Source organism: Gorilla gorilla, chromosome 14 (assembly GCF_029281585.2).
Source record: "Gorilla gorilla gorilla isolate KB3781 chromosome 14, NHGRI_mGorGor1-v2.1_pri, whole genome shotgun sequence".
Taxonomy (NCBI): domain Eukaryota; kingdom Metazoa; phylum Chordata; class Mammalia; order Primates; family Hominidae; genus Gorilla; species Gorilla gorilla.
The window spans coordinates 95,934,081-95,955,787 of record NC_073238.2 but is presented as its reverse complement, the minus strand read 5'-3'; the positions used below and the strand labels follow the sequence as shown (position 1 = coordinate 95,955,787).

Sequence of the window (21,707 nt, the reverse complement as noted above, 5' to 3'; positions counted from 1 at the left end):
GGACTGTAAACTAGTTCAACCATTGTGGAAGTCAGTGTGGCGATTCCTCAGGGATCTAGAACTAGAAATACCATTTGACCCAGCCATCCCATTACTGGGTATATACCCAAAGGACTATAAATCATGCTGCTATAAAGACACATGCACATGTATGTTTATTGAGGCACTATTCACAATAGCAAAGACTTGGAACCAACCCAAATGTCCATCAATGATAGACTGGATTAAGAAAATGTGGCACATATACACCATGGATTACTATGCAGCCATGAAAAATGATGAGTTCATGTCCTTTCTAGGGACACGGATGAAGCTGGAAACCATCATTCTCAGAAAACTATCACAAGGACAAAAAACCAAACACCACATGTTCTCACTCATAGGTGGGAGTTGAACAATGAGAACACATGGACACAGGAAGGGGAACATCACACACCGGGGCCTGTTGTGGGGTGGGGGGAGGGGTGAGGGATAGCATTAGGAGATATACCTAATGTTGAATGAAGAGTTAATGGGTGCAGCACACCAACATGGCACATGTATACATATGTAACAAACCTACACGTTGTGCACATGTACCCTAAAACTTAAAGTATAATAAAAAAAGATACTTAATACAATTAATATTATACTAAAAAAAACACAGTATAACCAGTACATTTAAAAAATCTCTTAGCAATAATGCACTATACTAAGACATGCAACTATTTCTATTTGTTGCTATTTAACTTAATAATGCTAAAAAATGTGTAGGTGGTTGCTAAATACTGCTTCAATCCTGGACCTTAGAAATATATGGAATGATATAATATAACAACTTCCCAAGATGTCATTGTAGCTCCTAATGAAATATCTAACAACTACTGTGTTGGAAAGTATGGGGCAAGAAAGCTGCCAAGAGGAGGTAAACACTTGAGTAGAATTCTAGAATATGACCAGTGTTGGCTCGCTCAACAAGAGGAAAGAGGAGTACTGCAAAGAGCAGATATAATATGCCTAATATCCCCAAATTATAAAAATACATCGTATTTTCATGAAATCACAAGTTATTTATTATAACTGAAGTGTTTTGTTGAAGTGGGAAGAAATTAGAGTGGAGAGGTAGGCAAGAACAGCAAATGGAGAAACTTCATTTCAAGCTATGGAATTTAAAATGTATAAAACTATAGCAAAAGCAGTCTATTTAGAGACACTGTATTGAACTGATATGGAGTGGTAGCCAAATGGGTATGGAGTTCAATAGAAAAGATTGATTCTGTAATTAGTCAGATTGGGCAACAGAGTAATTTCTTTCAATTTGTGTTAGTGGGCACATAAGATGTCTACAATACTTTAGTGATAGTATAAGTAAAATTTGTATTTGTATTTTTTTCACTTAGCAATATGTATTCTGATCATTCTTGAGATTACTGTTATTACTATAACTTCCATACTATTTTATTAAGTGACTATACTTTATTTAGTTAATCGGCTTTGTATTGCTGAACATTTGGTGTATCTTTAGCCTTTCCACCTTTATAAAATTTGAAAAATGTCTGTATGCATGAGGAAAAGAATTTTTGAATAGTTTTATGATTTTTAAATTCCCATATTGCTTTCCTACAGTACTGCATAAAAGTTCCATGTACCCAGCGTTCTCAAAGTTTTTCTCTGTACGGCACCTTTTTTTAAATAAAAATGACTACTAAAAAGATTACTTTTGTTTACCTAGTGTTTATAGGAATAATATCATAAAGTACCAATAGCATATGAAATAACATATAATAATTTTTGCATAAATCTACTTTTAAAATTACTTTTTATAGGAATAATATCATAAAGTACCAATAGCATATGAAATAACATATAATAATTTTTGCATAAATCTACTTTTAAAATTACTTTTGCACATACTTTATAGAATATTAGAACTTATGAGCTCTTAACATATTTATTGTATCTTTATGTAAAGATTAATAAAATTTGGGCAAATTTATAATACCAAAATTGAACTAGACATCATTACCCCCTTTCCAGTAAATCTATAGGGTCAAAAAAACAAAAACAAATTATTGCTAGTGTAAAACAGTAAGAAACGTTCTTTGCTGTCGACTTTTTTAGGGACATTCTATGATGACTTCAACAGTTTTGCCTTAGACTTTCAAGTGATTAAGTGCTCCCATTTTTTTCTTAACACAGAATAAATTTATAATAGAGAAAGCAGCCTTAGGTATGACTTTATGCATGTTTACCTGTGTCAAAGGTATTCTGGGCAGTTTATCATTACAGTAAAAAACCTTTCGATAGAGCATCTTGAGCTCCTTAGAGGAATAGAACAATAAAAATGCAAAATAATATAGATGGTTTCATAAGCCTGCTTTACAAAATGGCATGCTTTTATTTTACTGCCTCTGGATAAATGAAATATATCATAATGAAATAACACTATCTGCCATTTCATGTATCTAGGTTCCTAAATATTCATGGTAGACAAGTCTATATATTATGAACACATTTAAATTCTGAAGCACCACTTAATCATAAGCTTAAGGGTACAGTTTAAAGAAAACTTAAGAATCTTGAAGTGAAACATATCTACTAGAAAAGAATTCTGAAATATCATCTCTGCCTGTGAATAAAAAACACTACATGATTCATGGCTCATTCAAGGCATCCTTCTTTCAACAGGCATTACTAAATACCAACTACATTTCAGGCATTGTGCTTATTACTAGGATACAAAGATGAAGAATTCTTATTTATCTGTTAATTCTGAGCTAATAATAATTTATTACATATGATAACATTTAAAGACATATGCTGGTTATATTCTGAGTGTTAAGACCATCCTTAAAATTTCAAGGCTGGTGATGCATGACTAAACCTTCAGGAAAAGATATTTTGTGGATTGAGCATACTGAGAAGTTTTCTAGGACAGATATCTTGGCATCACAGGCCTGGCTACCAAAATCAGGGAAGAGACTAGGTGAAGGAAACTGCTTCAATGAAGCCAGAGGGGACAATGAGAGGCATTGCAAAGAACGAAGTATGTATGCACCAGTGTCTTAGAAACAATAATAATTGAATGCGTTCACAAGGACTCAGATAAGATGCTGCTCCAAATGCACCAGTGTCTTAGAAACAATAATAATTGAATGCATTCACAAGGACTCAGATAAGATGCTGCTCAAAAGCAAATTGAGTGGAAAACAGCGGAGGCTGATCACTTTCAGACCAGAAACATTTGATACAAAATAAAAAGAAAATTCCCAAGTAGAAAAAAGTAAGTATACTGAAACATTGTAAATACATCTAAACCAGTTATAATGGGCTGAGACAAGAAAGGTTAATGAGAAAATTATAGGCAAACCAAGCATGGATAATTATGCATCTTATGAGTTCTTTAGCAGTATTTGGAAATCCATGTGGTTTACTTGAATTTTTTCTCTTTTTTAAAAAATATAGATCCAGACTTTTACTAAATGTTTTTTTTCCTGGATTAAATAAATGTAACTATTAAAATTATACTTAATAATACTGAGTCTGATTAATTAATTCTATTAGTCAACAAACAAAAATGAAAACAATTGCCTTATTTAAAATCCTGTCTGCTTTGCTACTCAAGAGAGAGGAACTACAGTTAATAACCATGAGGCTGTGAGTATAGTTAAGTCATGTTTTAGAGGAAGAAATAAATAACCATCTCAAGGTGGATTGTAAATACTCATTTCCCTTAATAGTGATAGAAACAGAATTGTGTCAATCAACTAAGTAGCATTACAACTGAGGAATGAGTGGGAAAAATATATTTAAAACAAAGGGTAATGTCAGAGTCAGAAGTTGTTCTGAAGAGCTCCATTGGTAGGATGAATGTCAGATATAAGATACTCTTGGATACTCAGTCCTCTTACTTTACAAATAAAGTGATTCTATAGATAATGCCTAAAATTCCTAATTCTTCCAAAATTCTGAGGCGTGACATATTTCTTTCTTTCTGACAACTCATTAAACTTTTTACTTTGGTCCTAAGAAAAAAACAAACAAAAAAGAAACACAAAAGAATAAAAATAGAAAATATTTTTTAAGAATTTTCATATTTTCACTTCCCATAATCACAATTTGGGTAACACTGCATATGTTTCACAGTAGAGCCATCTTGTTTCTCTGTTAAAGTTCCCCTCAGCTTCTAACACCAATCAAATCATCAGAGAGTGCCCGAAGTATTTCCCATTCAGTTGTAAGTATGTTGTTGCTTTAAGAATTCAATGGGGCCGGGCGCGGTGGCTCAAGCCCGTAATCCCAGCACTTTGGGAGGCCAAGGCGGGCGGATCACGAGATCAGGAGATCGAGACCATCCTGGCTAACATGGTGAAAACCCATCTCTACTGAAAATACAAAAAATTGGCAGGGCATGGTGGCAGGCGCCTGTAGTCCCAGCTACTTGGGAGGTTGAGGCAGGAGAATGGCATGAACCCAGGAGGCAGAGCTTGCAGTGAGCTGAGATCGCACCACTGCATTCCAGGCTGGGCAACAGAGCAAGACTCAGTCTCAAAAAGAAAAAAAAAAAAAAAAGGAATTCAATGGAATTGACTCACTGTCCCTAAAATATAAGTTAAAAATCGCTTGTCTTTCCAAATAATTACTAATCAACTAAATTATTTTAATAAAAAAACCATACTCTCAGTTTAATTCAAAAAAGGAAAAAAAAAGTGAAGCAAGAAATCAAATTAGGTCCCATCAGGCCCTGATAACTAGAACACAGACACACAGGATCAATAAATAGAGGAGTCACGGAAGAATGCTAGTTTGATCTCTGTCAACTAGCCTCCTATAAAATATCATTATTGTAACGATGAGAGGGGAATGCTTTTTCCACATATCAATGATTACTACAGTATAATAAAACGACAATAAGAAACAGCATGCAAAAAGAGAATGAAGAAAAATAAATTAATAAAAACAAAACTGTATCCCCTTTAATAGTGAATGAATTGTATCCCCTTTAATAGTGAATGTGATACTAAAAGCTTATAGTTATTTTGTTTCCAATGCGATTGAAACAGTAAAAATCATCAAGAAAATACAGACCATTATACACAAATTCCAAAGAAACTTGCTTATATAGTTACTGCTTTTTCAAAACATTTAAACTTTGTGTCAATTCAATGTTGTAAAGACACTATAATAACTTGAAAATTGATTATATTGTAAAGATTTAAGTAATGTAGCTTTTACCTTTGTAGAGAATAATTGCATCTGTACACATATTGAATATATACATACTCATCAAGGTACGTATGTCAATTAAAAATATGCTTATACATAATAGAAAGAAGACAAATGATGCAAATGAGAAATAATCTACAGTTTACTGTCAAGTTACAGTACTAATAAAGTGATTATTTACATTCTGCATATTTTACATAGATGGCAAATTGTATCTGTTTTACCTTTTCTGAATTTGTATTCTCAAATAGATCTACTTGTTTTTATACTTTTATGCAACTTTGAAATAGTTTGTACTTAAAAAATTATGAAAATAAATAGAATCACGATGATGCTTCATTTCTGGAGATATGAACATTCTCATGTTTGTTATGTTACACACACACACACACAAACATATGTAAGCATATTAATGCATGTATAAGTACATAAACATATAAATGACTATTTAAATAAATGGCTCATTTCCTTCTTGAAGACATTTATACTATGATCTGGCAATTGTGTTTCAATTATCTATTCCGAATAATACGAGTAGCAAGGGGTCATTTATACCCAAATATTTTTAGCATCCTCCAGATATCTGCTATGTGATATCAGAGGCTTCCTTCCTGGCCTTGCAACCTAAGACTCAAGAGTATGTGGAGATACAAGAGGAATGATGGTAGGCTCCATATAATCTTAATTAGCTCAAACATTTGGTATGATTTGTTTTATTTATTGAGCTTAAAATATATGGAATGCTATAAAATGAAAATGTAAAGCTCAAACTAACTTAGGTTAATGTTACTAATATGGATAGGTTTTAGGGATAGTAAATGTAACAGTTTTCTGAGTTTTATTCAGGATTGTGGAAACATATTCATGTTCAATTACAAAAGAGATACTGTATTATCTAAGAAGATTTCATTACCAAATTTAAAATACCTTTGGGCAATGTGAACAGCCTTGGAATCTCAATGTTTTCTTCCATTTCCATAACATGCTTTCTTCTCCTTAATGAGAGGGGCTATACCAGGTACTTGTGCTGCCTATTGATACTACAGTTTAACGACTCATGTGTACATGTTTTTCAGTATAAACTGACATGATCAAACATCTGCCAGATGGTAACAGGAGTTTATAATTTCTGATACGGATGCAGATGACTTTGTGAAAGCTGACCAGGAATCCAAAATCAGCTAATTATTTTAGAGCCTTTACTTTACATTTCTTTCATGTGAGATGAGACATTTCCTTATTTTCTTAGGCTGGATAATTGTGTGTGTGTGTGTGTTTGTGTGTGTGTGTGTGTGTGTTTTCCCAAGGCAAACTTAAGGATATACCTTCCAAAATTTTGCTTCTTAGATAGAAAATGATCATTTTTAGCATCCATAAGTGCGAGTGTTCGGGCACTTTATTTAGGTCTAAATAATAAAATGTTAATGTTAACATTTTGAAATAATGTTATAATGATATGAATAAAGTGTTAGCATTGTCTAGACATGAATTTCTATGTCCTTTCAGAAATTCTAGACTTTGTAGTAACATGTTGAAATCCAAATCCAGTGTGTTTGACAGTGGAGGCAAAGCTATTAACCACTATGTCATCTACTTCCAATTGTATAATTCACAAAACTTTTTCCAGCCAATGCAGTTATCTCATCATTATTTATCTTTTAATGGGTCATCTTATTTCTGTGAAAATATTTCCTGTGACAAAGTAAATACTGGTTCACAAGAAAGATTTTTCTGCTGTTGGGTAGTTTTAATTCTGAAAAGAAACAGGAGAAAGGAGAACAGGCAGTTCTTTCTTATGTTGAACTCAAATTTAATTCTTGATTTTTTTTTATTATTTACAAGAGACACAACACAAGTACATCTTTAATTCATTCAACCTTCAAATATTTGAAACCATTTGTCAGGCCCTCCTGAAACTTCTCTTTTGTTTGTCGATACAATCAAATGCTGAATTTTTATACAATTTTTTCACATTCTAGCTTATATCAAGAGATTATATATTCCAGTTTGTCTGGTATAAACCTAGCTTATCCTACCTCTTAAAAGTGACCTGATTTGAACTGTAAATTACATGAACATTCCTCTTTTTGAATCCGTTTTTAAAATAACCAAATACTGATCATAACTGTAAGAGAAAGGGGGCACACATTAGAAAGGCTTTAAAGATTTTTAATTTGTATTAATACATAGAATAATTAAAGGGATATTCAAACTTTTGGAGTGTAAAACATTGTAATTTGAGGAACTTCTTTAAGAATAAGAATAATGTATAATCATAAAATTAGGTATAAAAATTATTGTTAGGCTGGGCGTGGTGGCTCACGCCTGTAATCCCAGCACTTTGGGAGGCCAAGGTGGGCAGATCCCTTGAGTTCAGGAGTTCAAGACCAGCCTAGCTAAGATGGTGAAATTCCCATCTCTAAAAAGAATACAAAAATTAGCTTGGCATGGTAGCTTATGCCTGTAATCCCAGCTACTCAGGAGGCTGAGGCAGCAGAGTCCCTTGAACCTGGGAGGTGGAGGTTGCAGTGAGTCAAGATCAGGCCACTATACTTCAGCCTGGCAACAGAGCAAGACTTCATCTCAAAAAAAAAAAAAAAAAATTGTTAATTTAGAAGCAGTCTTAATAAGTGAGGGACCCTGTAGCTTAAGACCCATTAACTTCATGGTAAATCTACCTTTGAACATCAGTGTTGCTATCTGAAACAGCAATTAGAAGCTACCAATGCAAAACCACCAATGGCGGTTGGTGTTTGCTATTTAGTTAGGTTTCTGATTGTAACATTGCTGACATGGTTAGAGAAAGCCTAAAATCCAAATGTGATTGTCTGTGAACATATAAAGTAAACAAAAATATTAATCCTTCTGAATATATTAGCTAAAATGAAGCCTTAAAAATGAGATAAATATTTATTTTTAATTTAATAAATATGTCTTATCTAAATAAAGTATATTCAAATTTTTCTTAAATTGGTAAAAATAGAGATAAATTTAAATCAAAATAAATTTTTATGTGTCTATTTTATACTTCATGATGATAGGTACACTTTTATTTGCTAGCATTTTGTTTTTTTTGTTTTGTTTTTTGAGATGGAGTCTCACTCTGTCACCAGGCTGGAACGCAGTGCTGCAATCTCAGCTCACTCCAACCTCCACCTCCTGAGTACAAGTGATTCTTGTGCCTCAGCCTCCTGAGTAGCTGGGATTAACAGGCATGTGCCACGATGCCTGGCTAATTTTTGTATTTTTGGTAGAGACGGGTTTTCGCCATGTTGGTCTCAAGCTCCTAACCTCAAGTGATCTTCCAGCCTCAGCCTCCCAAAGTGCTGGGATTAGAGGTATGAGCCACCTTGCCTGGCCTGCTAGTGTTTAAAGATTAAATTATAAGAAAAAAATGGACATTCCTATAGAAAGAAATAGAAAAAGAGACAAATGGAAGAATGAAAGGAAGACAGGCAGGCAGACAAGACATTGTAATAAATTGACATTAGAAATTCTCACTCTACACATTTTCAGTTATTTTAACCATATAGGTTATTTTATTTCCCAGAACCTCAGTTTTATTACATTTGAAATGAATAAGTTGAGGTGTATATATCTATAATATGAAATAGAGCATGCAAAATAACTAAATCTTGAAAAAAACCTATGTATCATCTACAAAAGGAAAGTGTTCACTGTAACCTTCTTGAGGTAATACAGATGGAAAACTCAAAATAGAACAAAGAACTCAAGCTGACTTGCAATCATTTGAGCTAACATGTGGACAATTCAAATCAATATTTCGGCCTCATCAGTTTGGCAGAGTAGCTTTAAAGGTGACTTGTAAAAGGAATTGTCAAAATTCCCTCAACTGGAGCAATAAATGATGAATGTTCATAATAGCTGTCTAAAGGCAGCATATTCAGTACTCTTTAATATAAAACTCACCTTTTTTCTTTGTACTTTAAACTAATAAGGTTTTAAACATCCTTTTCAGCTCCTCTAATAGGAGCATTCAGGACACACTTTGCTACAGTTGAGGGATCTCTGACAATTCTCTTAGTTACCTTGAAAGATTACTGGGCAGTTGAATTACAGACTCAAGATTTTAAAGGTTTCTATAATTCCTATTATTTATTTAATAAAAGGATCATTTATTTAAAGAAATTAAGTCACACGACTGCTTATTCCTGCACTGTGGTTAGTACTTTTGGTATCTTAAGACATTTTTTTGAACAGATGGGATATTTTGCTTAGGGAACACTTGCATTTGCTAGCTCTTTTAAAAACATATTTTCAAGATTGTCAAAACATTACAAAATCATTAGGAGACTCCCATGTTAAAGTCTTGTCAGACATTTCATTATAAGCTTATGTTAGGATCCTAGCTATTTTAGATCACAAACAGCCTCAGTCAAGCACAATCTGTTAGTGAAGTTGAAATTTGTTTGGAGAATGTTATAAATGAATTGCTATAGTTCAGCTAAAAATCGTCAAAGTGAGTGTGCTGATAGACTAGCTCTGTGAAATTAGATTGGAATGATAAATCAAGGAGTGCTACTAATGCTCTAGGATTCAGGGATATACTGGGAATAATGTAGTTTGTGGTCAATTCTTTCTTATCACAATCCACCCAAAGTTAAATAGAGCAAAATCATGTATAACTAAATTTGCCATCAAATCAGCAAGTGCATTTTAGCTTTTAATTAGTTGTATTATCTAAAGTAAATGTGTAAATCTCATCTTGCTTTCCAATTGAAGACACTGGAATTTTATTTTATGTCAGTAAACTTAGTCGAAAGAATGCAAATATATGCTGTCAGATAACATAAATTGAATATTTTATAAATCAGCTTGAGTTATGTCACTATAAAAAAATACCAAATTTTAGTGGTTTTTTTTCAACAAAGGTTTAAGTTTTGTTGTTCCATGTGTTTTTATTGTTTGGCAGAAACAGCATGAACTCTTGACTCCAGAATCTAAAGTAAGAAAGAAATTAGTATCTGAAAATTGGGCATTTCAAACTATATGATGGCTGTTTAAGTTTATAACCCAGTGGTCAAAGTCACATAGGCAAGCCTGAAGTCAATGCATGGGAAAGACAGCTTTCCCTAATGAAAGGGTTGCATGGAAAGATGTTTTGTAGGGGGTATCAATACATACATTAAACAAACAATACAAACTACTACAAAATAGAGGGAGGCAGGAAGTCCCTTATCTTCTACTGGATTTTATTTTTTAATTTTTGTTGTTGATTTGAGTTGGCTGAAGAGAGTCTAGGATAAAAAACAATTCATATACTCTAAGATGTGTGTAGCTCACTTAACAATTCTCGAAAAACTCTTCAGACTAATGACTTAAACTGAACTGAAGAAAACAACTTGACAATTTTTTACAAAAGACATTGTGATCACTAGAACAATATATGGAAAGCTCTCTAGTTTCAAGCTTGATCTGTGTCCTTATTCTAATCTCAAATTTTTAAGATGGGACATAAAGTATATACAGTTAGATTAATACATAACATTTGCATTTAAAATATAGCAATGTCAATCAGTAACTTAAGTCATTTCTATGTTATAAAAATGATCCTGATTATGAATTATAAATTTGAGTTAATTTACAGATATTTAGTTTATGAAGGCTATCTGCCTTTGTTAAAATAAAAGCATAAAGGTCAGGAGAAATATGACAGAAAGTTGATTAACATAAATGTATTTGAATTAATTTTAATCTTTAAGAAGCTTATAATATGTTTTAAATTCTCTTTCAAGCATTATTTGCAAAATGGAAATGAAAAGGCTGAAGATTGCTTTGCTAGATACATGAAATAACTTCTAGTAGACAATCAATACAAATTTTACCCCCCTCCCCTCCTTCGAATGTGCCTGAATCACTAAAAGTTACTTTTTAAAAAATGAGAGTAATCTAATGGGGATTACTATATGGAAATCTATATGAAGTCTACAGAGTTGCATATCCCAAGGGCGGTAATTTAATTCATGAGTGAGCTCATATATCATACCTTCCAAGGGAAATGCAAAGTAAGGAGCATATTTTGTCTTTCTCCCATGAGATAACGTTCAACACAAGCGTGAAATGAAGAGCTGGTAATAAATTCTGAACAGGTGTGATAACCAGATTAATGCACACCTCTATTTTTTGCAATTTAAATTAAGTTAAATTAAATTTATTATTTCCATGTAATATGTGTTTTTCAAAATCACAGAATAAAACTAATGTTCAAATTTGCAATTCAAAGTCAAATGACATTGCATTATTCACAAACTTACCTACTTAACTCAGCACCTGGACTGTGCAATACATTAATAGATCTGTATTCTAAGATTTTGTTTACCTTAGATTATAATACAAATTTACAAAGATGGTATATTTCAGCTCTCTATAGTACATGCATCATTGTTATAGTCAAGTCTTAGTCCTTTAAGGATTTTTAAATTGGACCTTTTAATAAATTATTAATACTTCCACAATAGTATGACATTTCTGGAAGAAAGCACAATGAGAAAATATGCAAATGACAGAATGTTATGAATTATCAACAGGGGTGAGTCATTGATAGCAAAGATGTATAAAATTATAATATTCAGTTCATCTCTTCATTTAACTTTTCCAAGTATAATTATCCAGTTATTTAATTTTTTACCGCTAAGACTGAATGTATTGTCTAGGGTCTTCAAAACCTTTCAACATGTATAGAGAATTGAGAAGAAAAATCAACTGAAGCAATAGGAATCTATTAATGTTTCTTCCTCAGAGCTAATTTAAAGAGGACACTTATCATACTGTTAGTTCCCCACAGTGACTAATTTCACATTATTAATCATTTGCAGTAAAAGTACAGGCATAACAATAGCTGTACAATTGGAGATAGAATTCATATCTCTTAAATCTCTGCAACTTCTCTCCAAGGATCAGGAAATGATTTAATGTTATTTGAAGTATAGGCATATATCTAATATATACTTCACTGGCTTTTCTTCCCTAAATGCCTTTACTCTTAACTAGGTTATCAAAGGTAAACAAAGTCCTGTAACTGTATTTTCTCTAAATCATGAGAATGAAATAGTAAATATTTTAAAATTGAAAAGCTTAATAAATATAGAAAAGCAGCAATACCTGTGCTCTTTCTTATGTTCTTATTAATATGCATTGAGTGTACGTGTGTTTTAGATATTGCTATACTAATTTTTCTGTTTAGTGAACAGTATCACGTTAAATTCTGGGTAAAGAAACGAGGGATATAAAGTCTTTCAACTCTCTCACTGAAATTCAACCTGGAAAATATTTCTTTTGAAAATGATTCTATGTATTATGATATATAAACAGGCAGTATTTGTTCTTTTCTGATTTTCTTCAAAATGATAATAACAAAAATTGGTATTTAACTTTCCAATAAAAATACAGAATAAAGCAATGGGAAATTGAGAGAGCATTCTCTGAGAAGGAAATTTAATTGGAACTTATCCTTAATCATCTAAGAGTAAAAACATTTTGAAGATATTCTAGAATATTTTATAGAACATTTCATGAAAAGAAAGGACAAACAGATGAGACAGAATAGCAAGAATAGAGGACATTAGTTAAGTGAAATAAGCCACACAAAGACAAATACCACATCATCTTGGGCTTCTGGGTCGGGTAGGGACTTGGGGAACTTTTCTGTCTAGCTAAAGGATTATAAACACACCAGTCAGTGCTCTGTGTCTAGCTAAAGATTTGTAAATGCACCAATCAGCACTTTGTCAAAACGGACCAATCAGCTCTCTGTAAAATGGACCAATCAGCTCTCTGTAAAATGGACCAATCAGCAGACTGTGGGTGGGGCCAGATAAGGCAATAAAAGCTGGCCAACCTAGCCAGCAAGAGCAACTGGCTGCCGTCTGTTGGCGTGCGGTGTGGTGTTTGTTCTTTTGCTCTTTGCAATAAATCTTGTTGCTGCTCACTCTTTGGGTCTGCACCGCCTTTATGAGCTGTAACACTTATTGTGAAGGTCTGCAGGTTGACTCCTGAGGCCAGGGAGACCACGAACCCACCGGTAGGAAGAAACTCTGGACACATCCGAACATCAGAAGGAGCAAACTCCAGACACACCATCTTTAAGAACTGTAACACTCACCGGAGGGTCCGCGGCTTCATTGTTGAAGTCAGCGAGACCAAGAACCCACCAATTCCAGATGCAATCTCACCTATATATGGAATTTAATAAAGCCAGACTCATGGAAGCAGAGAGTAGAGCAGAGGTTGCCAGAAGCTTGGATTGGAGGTAAATGGGGAGATGTTGGTCAAAGGGTTAAAAAAAGGCAAGAGTGACAAATTGTATTAAAAAAATTAGCTAAAATGTGTTTTGACACGTCATTTTTATGATAATAATGTTTATTTATACCTTTAACCTAATATAATTCAAATTTATACTGACATCTTCCCATCTGCTCCTTCTAAAGGACAAAGTCATCTGTCATTGATTTAGAGTTCTCAGGGTATTATTTAATTAGGGCTTTGTAATTAATAACAACAAGGAAAAATATTTTTGACATTTTTGACAAAAATATTTTTTCCCCTTCTAGCCTGGCAGAATCAATTATGTATCCACATTCATTCTAATTGTCTTCCTTTCTTAAGATTGGAAACTTAGAAAATAAAAATGTCACTTAGCTCTCAATATGAAATTAGATTGTTTCAGAAGACAAGTATTATAGTATTTTTTAAATAATATTAGCTGTTTTGTATTAAAATTTTTTCGTTTGCAGTTATAGTAACATATCTTTGTAACTAGCAAAGAAATTAAGAACAGTATCATAAACAGCTGTTTCATTTAAGGATAATCTAATGCATTTCATTTTTTGACTCAGATTTTAATATACACATGTCAAAGTAAAACTGGATTTTATGTAGAGGTTAATTTGAGAAAGGGTTTTAAATGTGTAATTTAAATTTTCTCAAGTTGTGCCATCGTGTATTTTAAATCAGAGTAAAAGTTATAACACAAATTTTGTTGTGTCCCATCTCACTTGCTTTTACAGGAAATGAGCCTCGCATTGAGCTGTTTATTTCTGTTAGTCTCCAGGGAATGTTCTGTTGGTCTCCAGGGAATGTTACATATGTGCTTAAAAAAATTGCCAGCAATAATTACTTTGCTATGGCCATTTCCCTTTTTCCTATTCTAAACCTATTAATTGTTAATTGCTGAACTCTGATGAAGATGCTACATAAATGCCTTAGCTTCCACCAGTGTTTCTGATTCTTCTTGTGAGTATGAAATCAACACACCAGCGTGCAATCTTTTTCATGTTTCCAAATCTGTTTTCCAAGTACTAAAGTGACTCCACATGACTAAAATAACCGAAGAGCTCACTCCTTCATTTTTTCTTTTTTGCATATTGTCACCTGAGTCTAAGCACCAACTCTATTATCAGAGTTTCTTCTTAGAAAAATAAATTCATCCACTCCTCAATAGGTCTCAGCTAGTCCTCCATCGGGTAGGAGAGTTCAGTCACCAGGCCCGCTTCTCCATCGTTTCCTCTCCTCTACTTTTGGCAAAACAGGAAACTCTTCTCCTTAGTCCCCTTATCTGTTCCTCGAACAAATCCGATTATATGCAGATTTGAAGCTTAGCTGACACAGATAGCATAATCACATAAAATACTAAGTGAATTGAAAAATAAAACGAGTTATTTTTGAATTTAAAAATCTGTCTACAACTACTAGTTCCAGTTGCAATGTGAAAATACCTTGCATACAGCCACTCCTGTCTTTACATAGAAAAAAAATGTTGCACAAACTGAAAATCAATAATTTTCTTTGACTCATGAGAGTCGTGATTCCCAGGGTAAACCACCACTCCAAAATCTGGAGACAGGTGAATGTAGACAGTCATATCAAAGATCTGCTTACCTGGGGCTGAAGCCACTGGGGCCATAAACTGGTAGGCCTAAACGAGTGCAGTCATATTTCACTTAATGACTGAGATAAGTGCATCATCTCCTGTAATAACAAAAATAACTTTTGGAGCACCTCCTGAAGTACTTGCCTGAGGCTATTGTACAATTAACAATTATTTTAGTAGTAGTAGGAGTACACTGTACAATAATGACAAGAAGTATATTACAGAAAATACAGAAACTAAGTTTATTTTCATTATCCCGTTTTATGTACTGTACATAATTACATGTGTGATATTTTTATACGACTGGCAGCCCAAGAGGTTTGCTTACACTAGTGTCACCACAAACACATGAGTAATGCATTGCACTACCATAGTATGATGGCTACAATGCCACTATGCCATAGGAATTTTTCAGCCTCATTTTAATCATAAGGGACTACCGTGTATATACGGTCTACTTTTGATCAAAACCTCCATTTTTTACCAAAACGTGGCAGACCAGGTCTCCATTTCCAAACAGAGGAGTCAGCTTTCACCAACACCTTGCTATAACTCTGATGAATACATAAGTTAAACATTAAAGAACTGGGGAAACCAGTGCCTTAGTACAAAGGCTAGAATATAAAACCAAGTCCATTTAAGACCCCGCCTGGGCTTTCTCAGACTTCAGAGTTTAATTAAAACAATTGAGACGTTCTTGTACACCTTGTACCAGGACCCACTTTAAATTAAATACTTTTTCCAAGGCTTTGCAGTAATTGTTTAGACCCCAGACCCTAGATAAAGAATAGAGTGAAACACTTTGGCTTTCAGCTTATAGGTGTATTAAATGTATGCAAGCACTAGATAACTTGTAATTTTGAGTTGGTCTGGTGAGTTACTCCGAGCTCTTCCTTTTAACAGTTTGCAGAAATAAGCTCCCTTCCTTCCCAGTCAGTCTGCATCTCGTTGTTGGTCTGCGAGAACCAGCAGCTGGACACCCATTCGGTGCGGGAACAACATCGTAACTATAACTTTGGTGAATTTCTGAGGCCGGATGTGGATTAGCATGAGATAAGCAAAGTCCTAGAGGCCTTCCTTTTGGATGGTCCTCCACAATTTTGTGAAATTTACCCATAGGAACTCATAGGTTATGATAGTGAACAGAAAAGAAAAAATCCTGTGTTCTGGAAGTTCAGGGGAAAAGTAACTATTTTGAAAACCACTGAGATCTTTCTGTAAAACAAAGGCCTACTCTGCAGGGAAAAAGACTTTATCAGAGCTATATCTTACCCAGGAGAAGGTCAATTTTACAACTCTAATACCCAGGAGAAGGGCAATTTTACAACTCTAGCTATATTAGCCCAACTGCCTCAGAAAAGGTGAGGGGGAGGTGGGAGCTAAGAAAATGTGTGGAAGTCAAGCCAAGAACAAAGACCTACTAAAACATTGAGTTTTAATTACAATGTTGTAGATCTCTACCCCTCACCCACACGTTCCCACCACATATATAGGGCTCCAGTGTAATAATAGCGGATTATAGCTGAAGGAGATACAAGGCACACATGTAAGAAGGATTTTTTGTTTTGCTTGTTGATTTTTTTCTTTAAGTAAAACCCAAAGACAACAGAAGAAACAAAAAGAAGGACACTAAAAGAATTTGAAACTCTGACACCTATTGCCACAGCAAATATTCAACATAGCCCAACTCCTTCCCAAGTGAACATAAAACCTCATACTAAAGGTATATTTATTTTGGTTCATATTATGTCTAGTTTTCAACAACAACAACAAAATAGAAGGTGTCTTAGTCTGGGCTTCTAAAACAAAATACCATAAACTGGTAGATTATACACAACAGAAATTTATTTCTCACAGTTCTAGAGGTTGGGAAGTACAAGATCAAGGCACTAGCAGGTTTGGTGTCTGGTGAGGGTGGCTTTGTGGCTTATAGTTGTCACCTTCTAGCTGTGTCCTTAATATGGTGGAAGGACAAATGAGCTCTCTAGGGCTTATTTTATAAGAACTCTAATTCCGCTCATTTCACTTATCCCATTCATGAGTGTTCGGACCTCACTGACCTAATCACTTCCCAAAATGCCCTACCTCCTAATGCCACCACCTTGAAGGTTAGGACTGCACCATATAAATTGTTGGGAACAAAAACATTCAGACTGCAGCCTAAAGTGAAGTGTGTTAAGATGCAGATAGATAGGTAGGTAGATAGATAGATAGATAGATAGATAGATAGATAGATAGATGACAGATATATAGACGATAGATATAGATAGACCCAGCCAACAAACAAAAACATAGTTTGAAAAGACAAAGCAAGCATCAAACTTGACTCAAATACAACACAGCTTTTGTAATTATCAGACAGGGAAATAGAAATTACTATGAATTATATGATAAGAATTCTAATGTAAAAATGTAAACAGCAAGCAGGACAGATGGCTAAAGTAAGCAAACAGATGAAAACACCAAAAAATTATCAAGAGAAAACACTAGAAATAAAAAATACTACCACAGAGAATTTAAAAATAATTCTGATGGGCTCATTGATAGACTGGAAATAGCCATGGGAAAGTCAGCGAGCTTCAAGATGTCAATAGACACGTCTCAAACTGAAATTCATAGAGAAAAGATGAGAAAAGTAGAACAGAATATTCAAGAACTGTGGAAGAACTTCTCAAGGTACACATAATACATGTAATTGGAATACCAGAATGTGAAGAAAGACAAAAATTAGAAGGAATATTTGAAATAATAATGTCAGAGAATAGTCCAAAACTAATAGAAGAAACCAAACCACAGATTCAGAAACCAAACCACAGATTCGGAAACCTCAAACAAAACAAATACCCCAAAAATCTGTACTGAAGAATATCATATTCAAACTGCAGAAAACAAAGGACAAAAGAAAGCCTTGAAACAGAACAGATTATAAAATCGTCTAAAAAAATTACTTCACACCGGAAAACAGATAAGAATTGGAATGGACACAGAAAGACAAGTACTACATGATCTCACTTACATGTGGAATCTAAAAAGTTGAACTCATGGGAGCAAAGAATAGATGGATGGATGATTACTGGCGGTAGGAGTTTGGGGTAAATGGGGAAATGTCGGTCAGAGGGACAAACTTGGCAGTTGTAAAATGAATAAATTATGGAGAGCTAATGCCCATCATGATGACTATAGTTAAAAATTGTATCTTGTATACTTGAAATTTGCTGAGAAAGTAGATCCTAAGTATTCTCACACATACAAAATGGTAACTGTGTGAAGTGACATGTTAACTAGCTTGATCGTGGTAATCATTTCACAATGTATACATATCTCAAAATATTCCATTGTACACCTTAAATATATACAATTTTTATTTGTTAGTTATGCCTCAGTGAACCTCGGGAAAAAAGAAACTAAGCAATTAAACTTTGTCTTCTTAAGTAAATACATTAGAATGTTTAATCAATAATGTATAACCATGTATTAAGAAAGTCCTATGAATAATATGTAGAACATAATTTATATGTTAAGTTCATCAATATAAAAACAGCCACATGTGATATTAGACATCCAATAATAATTTGGCCCCTCAAAGTCTCATAATTTTCTGGATCTTTATCTTTTACCTAAGGGGATTTTCAATGTCACACTGATACCTGTCCTACTTTTTTAAAGAGTAAACAAATTCATCATTTTTCTCTTTGTAGGAGAGATTTGTGATCTTACTTAGATGATGTGTGAGACAGTAAATGAAATGAGGAGCATTCACTTAAATGTTGTTGAGCATTTCTGTCTTCTGGGCTCCAGTATCTGAGAGTTGATTATGAGTTTCTTCTAATATCATAAGAATGAAGGCATACAAACATCTTGAAGTACAATATGAAATTTGTAAGTATTTCTAGTGAGACTGTGGGAGAAAGCCAATAATTGTTCCTGGCAATAAATGGAATATTAAAAAAAAAAACCCTTAATGATATGTTAACAATCTCAATTCCCAATATGCTGCCTCACTTGGGTTTGTACACTTTTTATGGTAAAGCTTTTTGTAATATGTTTTCTTTGAATATCAAAATTACTTAATTTTTCCTCATTTTTGTAATAAGTCTTAAAAATTAAATTATTTCTGTACTTATTCAAATTGTGGTTAGTCACTTAAAGAAAAATGGCTATCTTGAGTCATCTTTCAGTGGCTATTTCACTTCAAACTATGAACAGCTTTTTCATATTAGCATTAAACATTTTCAATAACAAAGGAGATTATCATCATTAATCATATAATTTATTCCTGTTTTCACTGAAATACTCAATTTTTATGTCTGGTTATATCTGATTTCATATTCTCTTTCACAAAAATGATCTGTTTTTCTTATTTTCTCATTTATTCTCCCAAGTTTATTTTATATGCTGTCCTCTGCATACAATCTGATCTCCAAAAGCCATCCACACATACATAATGTCCATGACATTTAATGTAGACTAAACCCATAGTACTTATATTCATTGACCTTTGTATTATATTGACTGTATATTTACTTGAGCTCTGCTTCAACGATGGATATGAAGAGAGAAAAATCTCTTTCTGAGCTGTTATCCTACAAATTTATAGCCCCAAACACTGAAACATTAAATACATTATTGTTCAACAATGTATTTAACTCAAGCTAATCAATTCTCTTTCTTTATGACAAATAGCTGAGGAAATACAGTTATTATCAATGACGTATTTTTGACCAATAATCTCTAAATATTTTCAATTAAGTTTCACAAGTCTTAACTTTACATTTTTCTTTAAAATGAGCATAATGAAATCACTAATAACAATTTGATCTCTAACAAATTGTGTGTGTATGTTTTGAGTTATAACACATACAAAATATATATTTAATTTCTCACCTCCTGTTTTTAACTGTATTTTATCCTATGGTAGCATTCAGTAGTGAGACCCACATGCACACAATTTTAGATGTTAAGAGAAAAGATTAATAAATTATCTAGTTCATTCTCATTATAACTTTTAAAGAAGGCTTCTAAAATACAGCCAGATTTGAGGTACTTTAATCAGTATTACTTTTTATTTAATAGATATACATATTTATTTTCAGCTAATATTTTAAGTCAATCTAGACAGGTAGATGATTGCTTGCAATTACTCTACTATAACCATACATTTATTTCTTCTTTTAGTAACCTTTACTTGGTAAGTGAAATAGGAGGTGACTGTGATGAACAATACCATTAATAAAGATGAAATTACTACTGAGTCAGAATAATTTTTGAAATTATCATTTTTAATAACTTTTGCAGATATTGCATATATTTGTTAGGCCATTGTTTAAAGAAAAAGGACCAAAAACCTACAATAAGTGTTCAAAATAAGTGTAAATGGCAAGATAAGAAATGCTGGTTGCCTTGGCAACTAAGAAACACATTTAAAGCAAGATTACCCTGGGTAAAACTTATAGAAAAGGTAATACATTTTTATTGTCTGAAGTGAAAATCACAACTCAATAAAGACTGATGTTAGTATCAACTCAGATTGTAAAATTCAGTTATAGTGCTTACATCCAGAAGTCAAGATACTTTTTTGATAATTGTTTTCTTATTATTTTTTCCTGGAGAACCACTTCTCTTTGACGTCTGATAGCATTCAACTTAAACTTTATACAATTGTCATCATATAATTATTTATAAGGGAGGGTTTAAAGGACTCTTTTAGATTTGTGACATAGAAATTTTAAGAAGGCCGATTCACACACACACATATATGTATAAGTCAACTAAACTCTCTATACTTTGATTTTATTACCTCTTAAATATAATTTTGTATTGATCTCTTAACAATATCCAATGAGAAGAGGAAAGACTAGGATATATATAGCATATATACAGCATATATATAGCATATACATATATAGCATATACATATATAGTATATATACTAATATATACTAGTATTACATGTGTATAGTATTCATGTAACTCACAAACTTCATTGCTAAAAAATTGATGCAGGGGTTAGGATAAATATTGCCTGCAATAAATTTACAAACGGTATTATTACTGTGTGAAATATATGAACTACCTTCTATTTCAACCTTCTATTTGTCTCCATATCATTCATTTGGTCACATAGCAGATTATCTATTTAAAATGGTTTCATTTGAATTTAAGAAAAAGGCAACACTCAGTGTACTTCATACTTACACAATGTTAAGTCTATCGAGCATTTAAAATAGCACCGAGGGCACCTTCCAAATACATAGCACCAAGAGTATCAGACATTCTTTTTGCCTTGTGATTTGAAATTAGGAAAGTTAATTCATTAAGTGTTTTAAAATGTGGTATTTGTGTGCATGTGAATCACTACAGAGAAATAATAATGATTAATCTTCTTAGTGCTTAATTTTTTATAAAGATTACTAAAATGCAGAAAGCAGGTGTTTAAAAAAATCAAAATAAGATTGATCTTCCATTAAACCTTAAGGATAAGTTTTTTGTTTTTATGTTTGTTTTACTTTGTTTTTATAGAAGACTGTTAATCCAAGGTCTCAGAATAATTAAACACAAATGATCTGGAGTAGTTTAATTATGGAAACATGTTTCCGAAGTTAAATTATGAGAA

At 33.0% G+C, this 21,707-nt stretch overlaps 1 long non-coding RNA gene across 1 annotated transcript in view; it reads left to right on the top strand.

Moving 5' to 3' along the window:
- The window catches only part of LOC134757083 (uncharacterized), a 53,437-nt gene that overhangs the window by 10,346 nt on the left and 21,384 nt on the right, over nucleotides 1-21,707 (top strand). Inside the window, exon 2 of the long non-coding RNA XR_010130686.1 lies at nucleotides 18,793-18,973. This is a non-coding gene — a long non-coding RNA (uncharacterized lncRNA). The remainder of the gene's footprint in view (nucleotides 1-18,792; nucleotides 18,974-21,707) is intronic.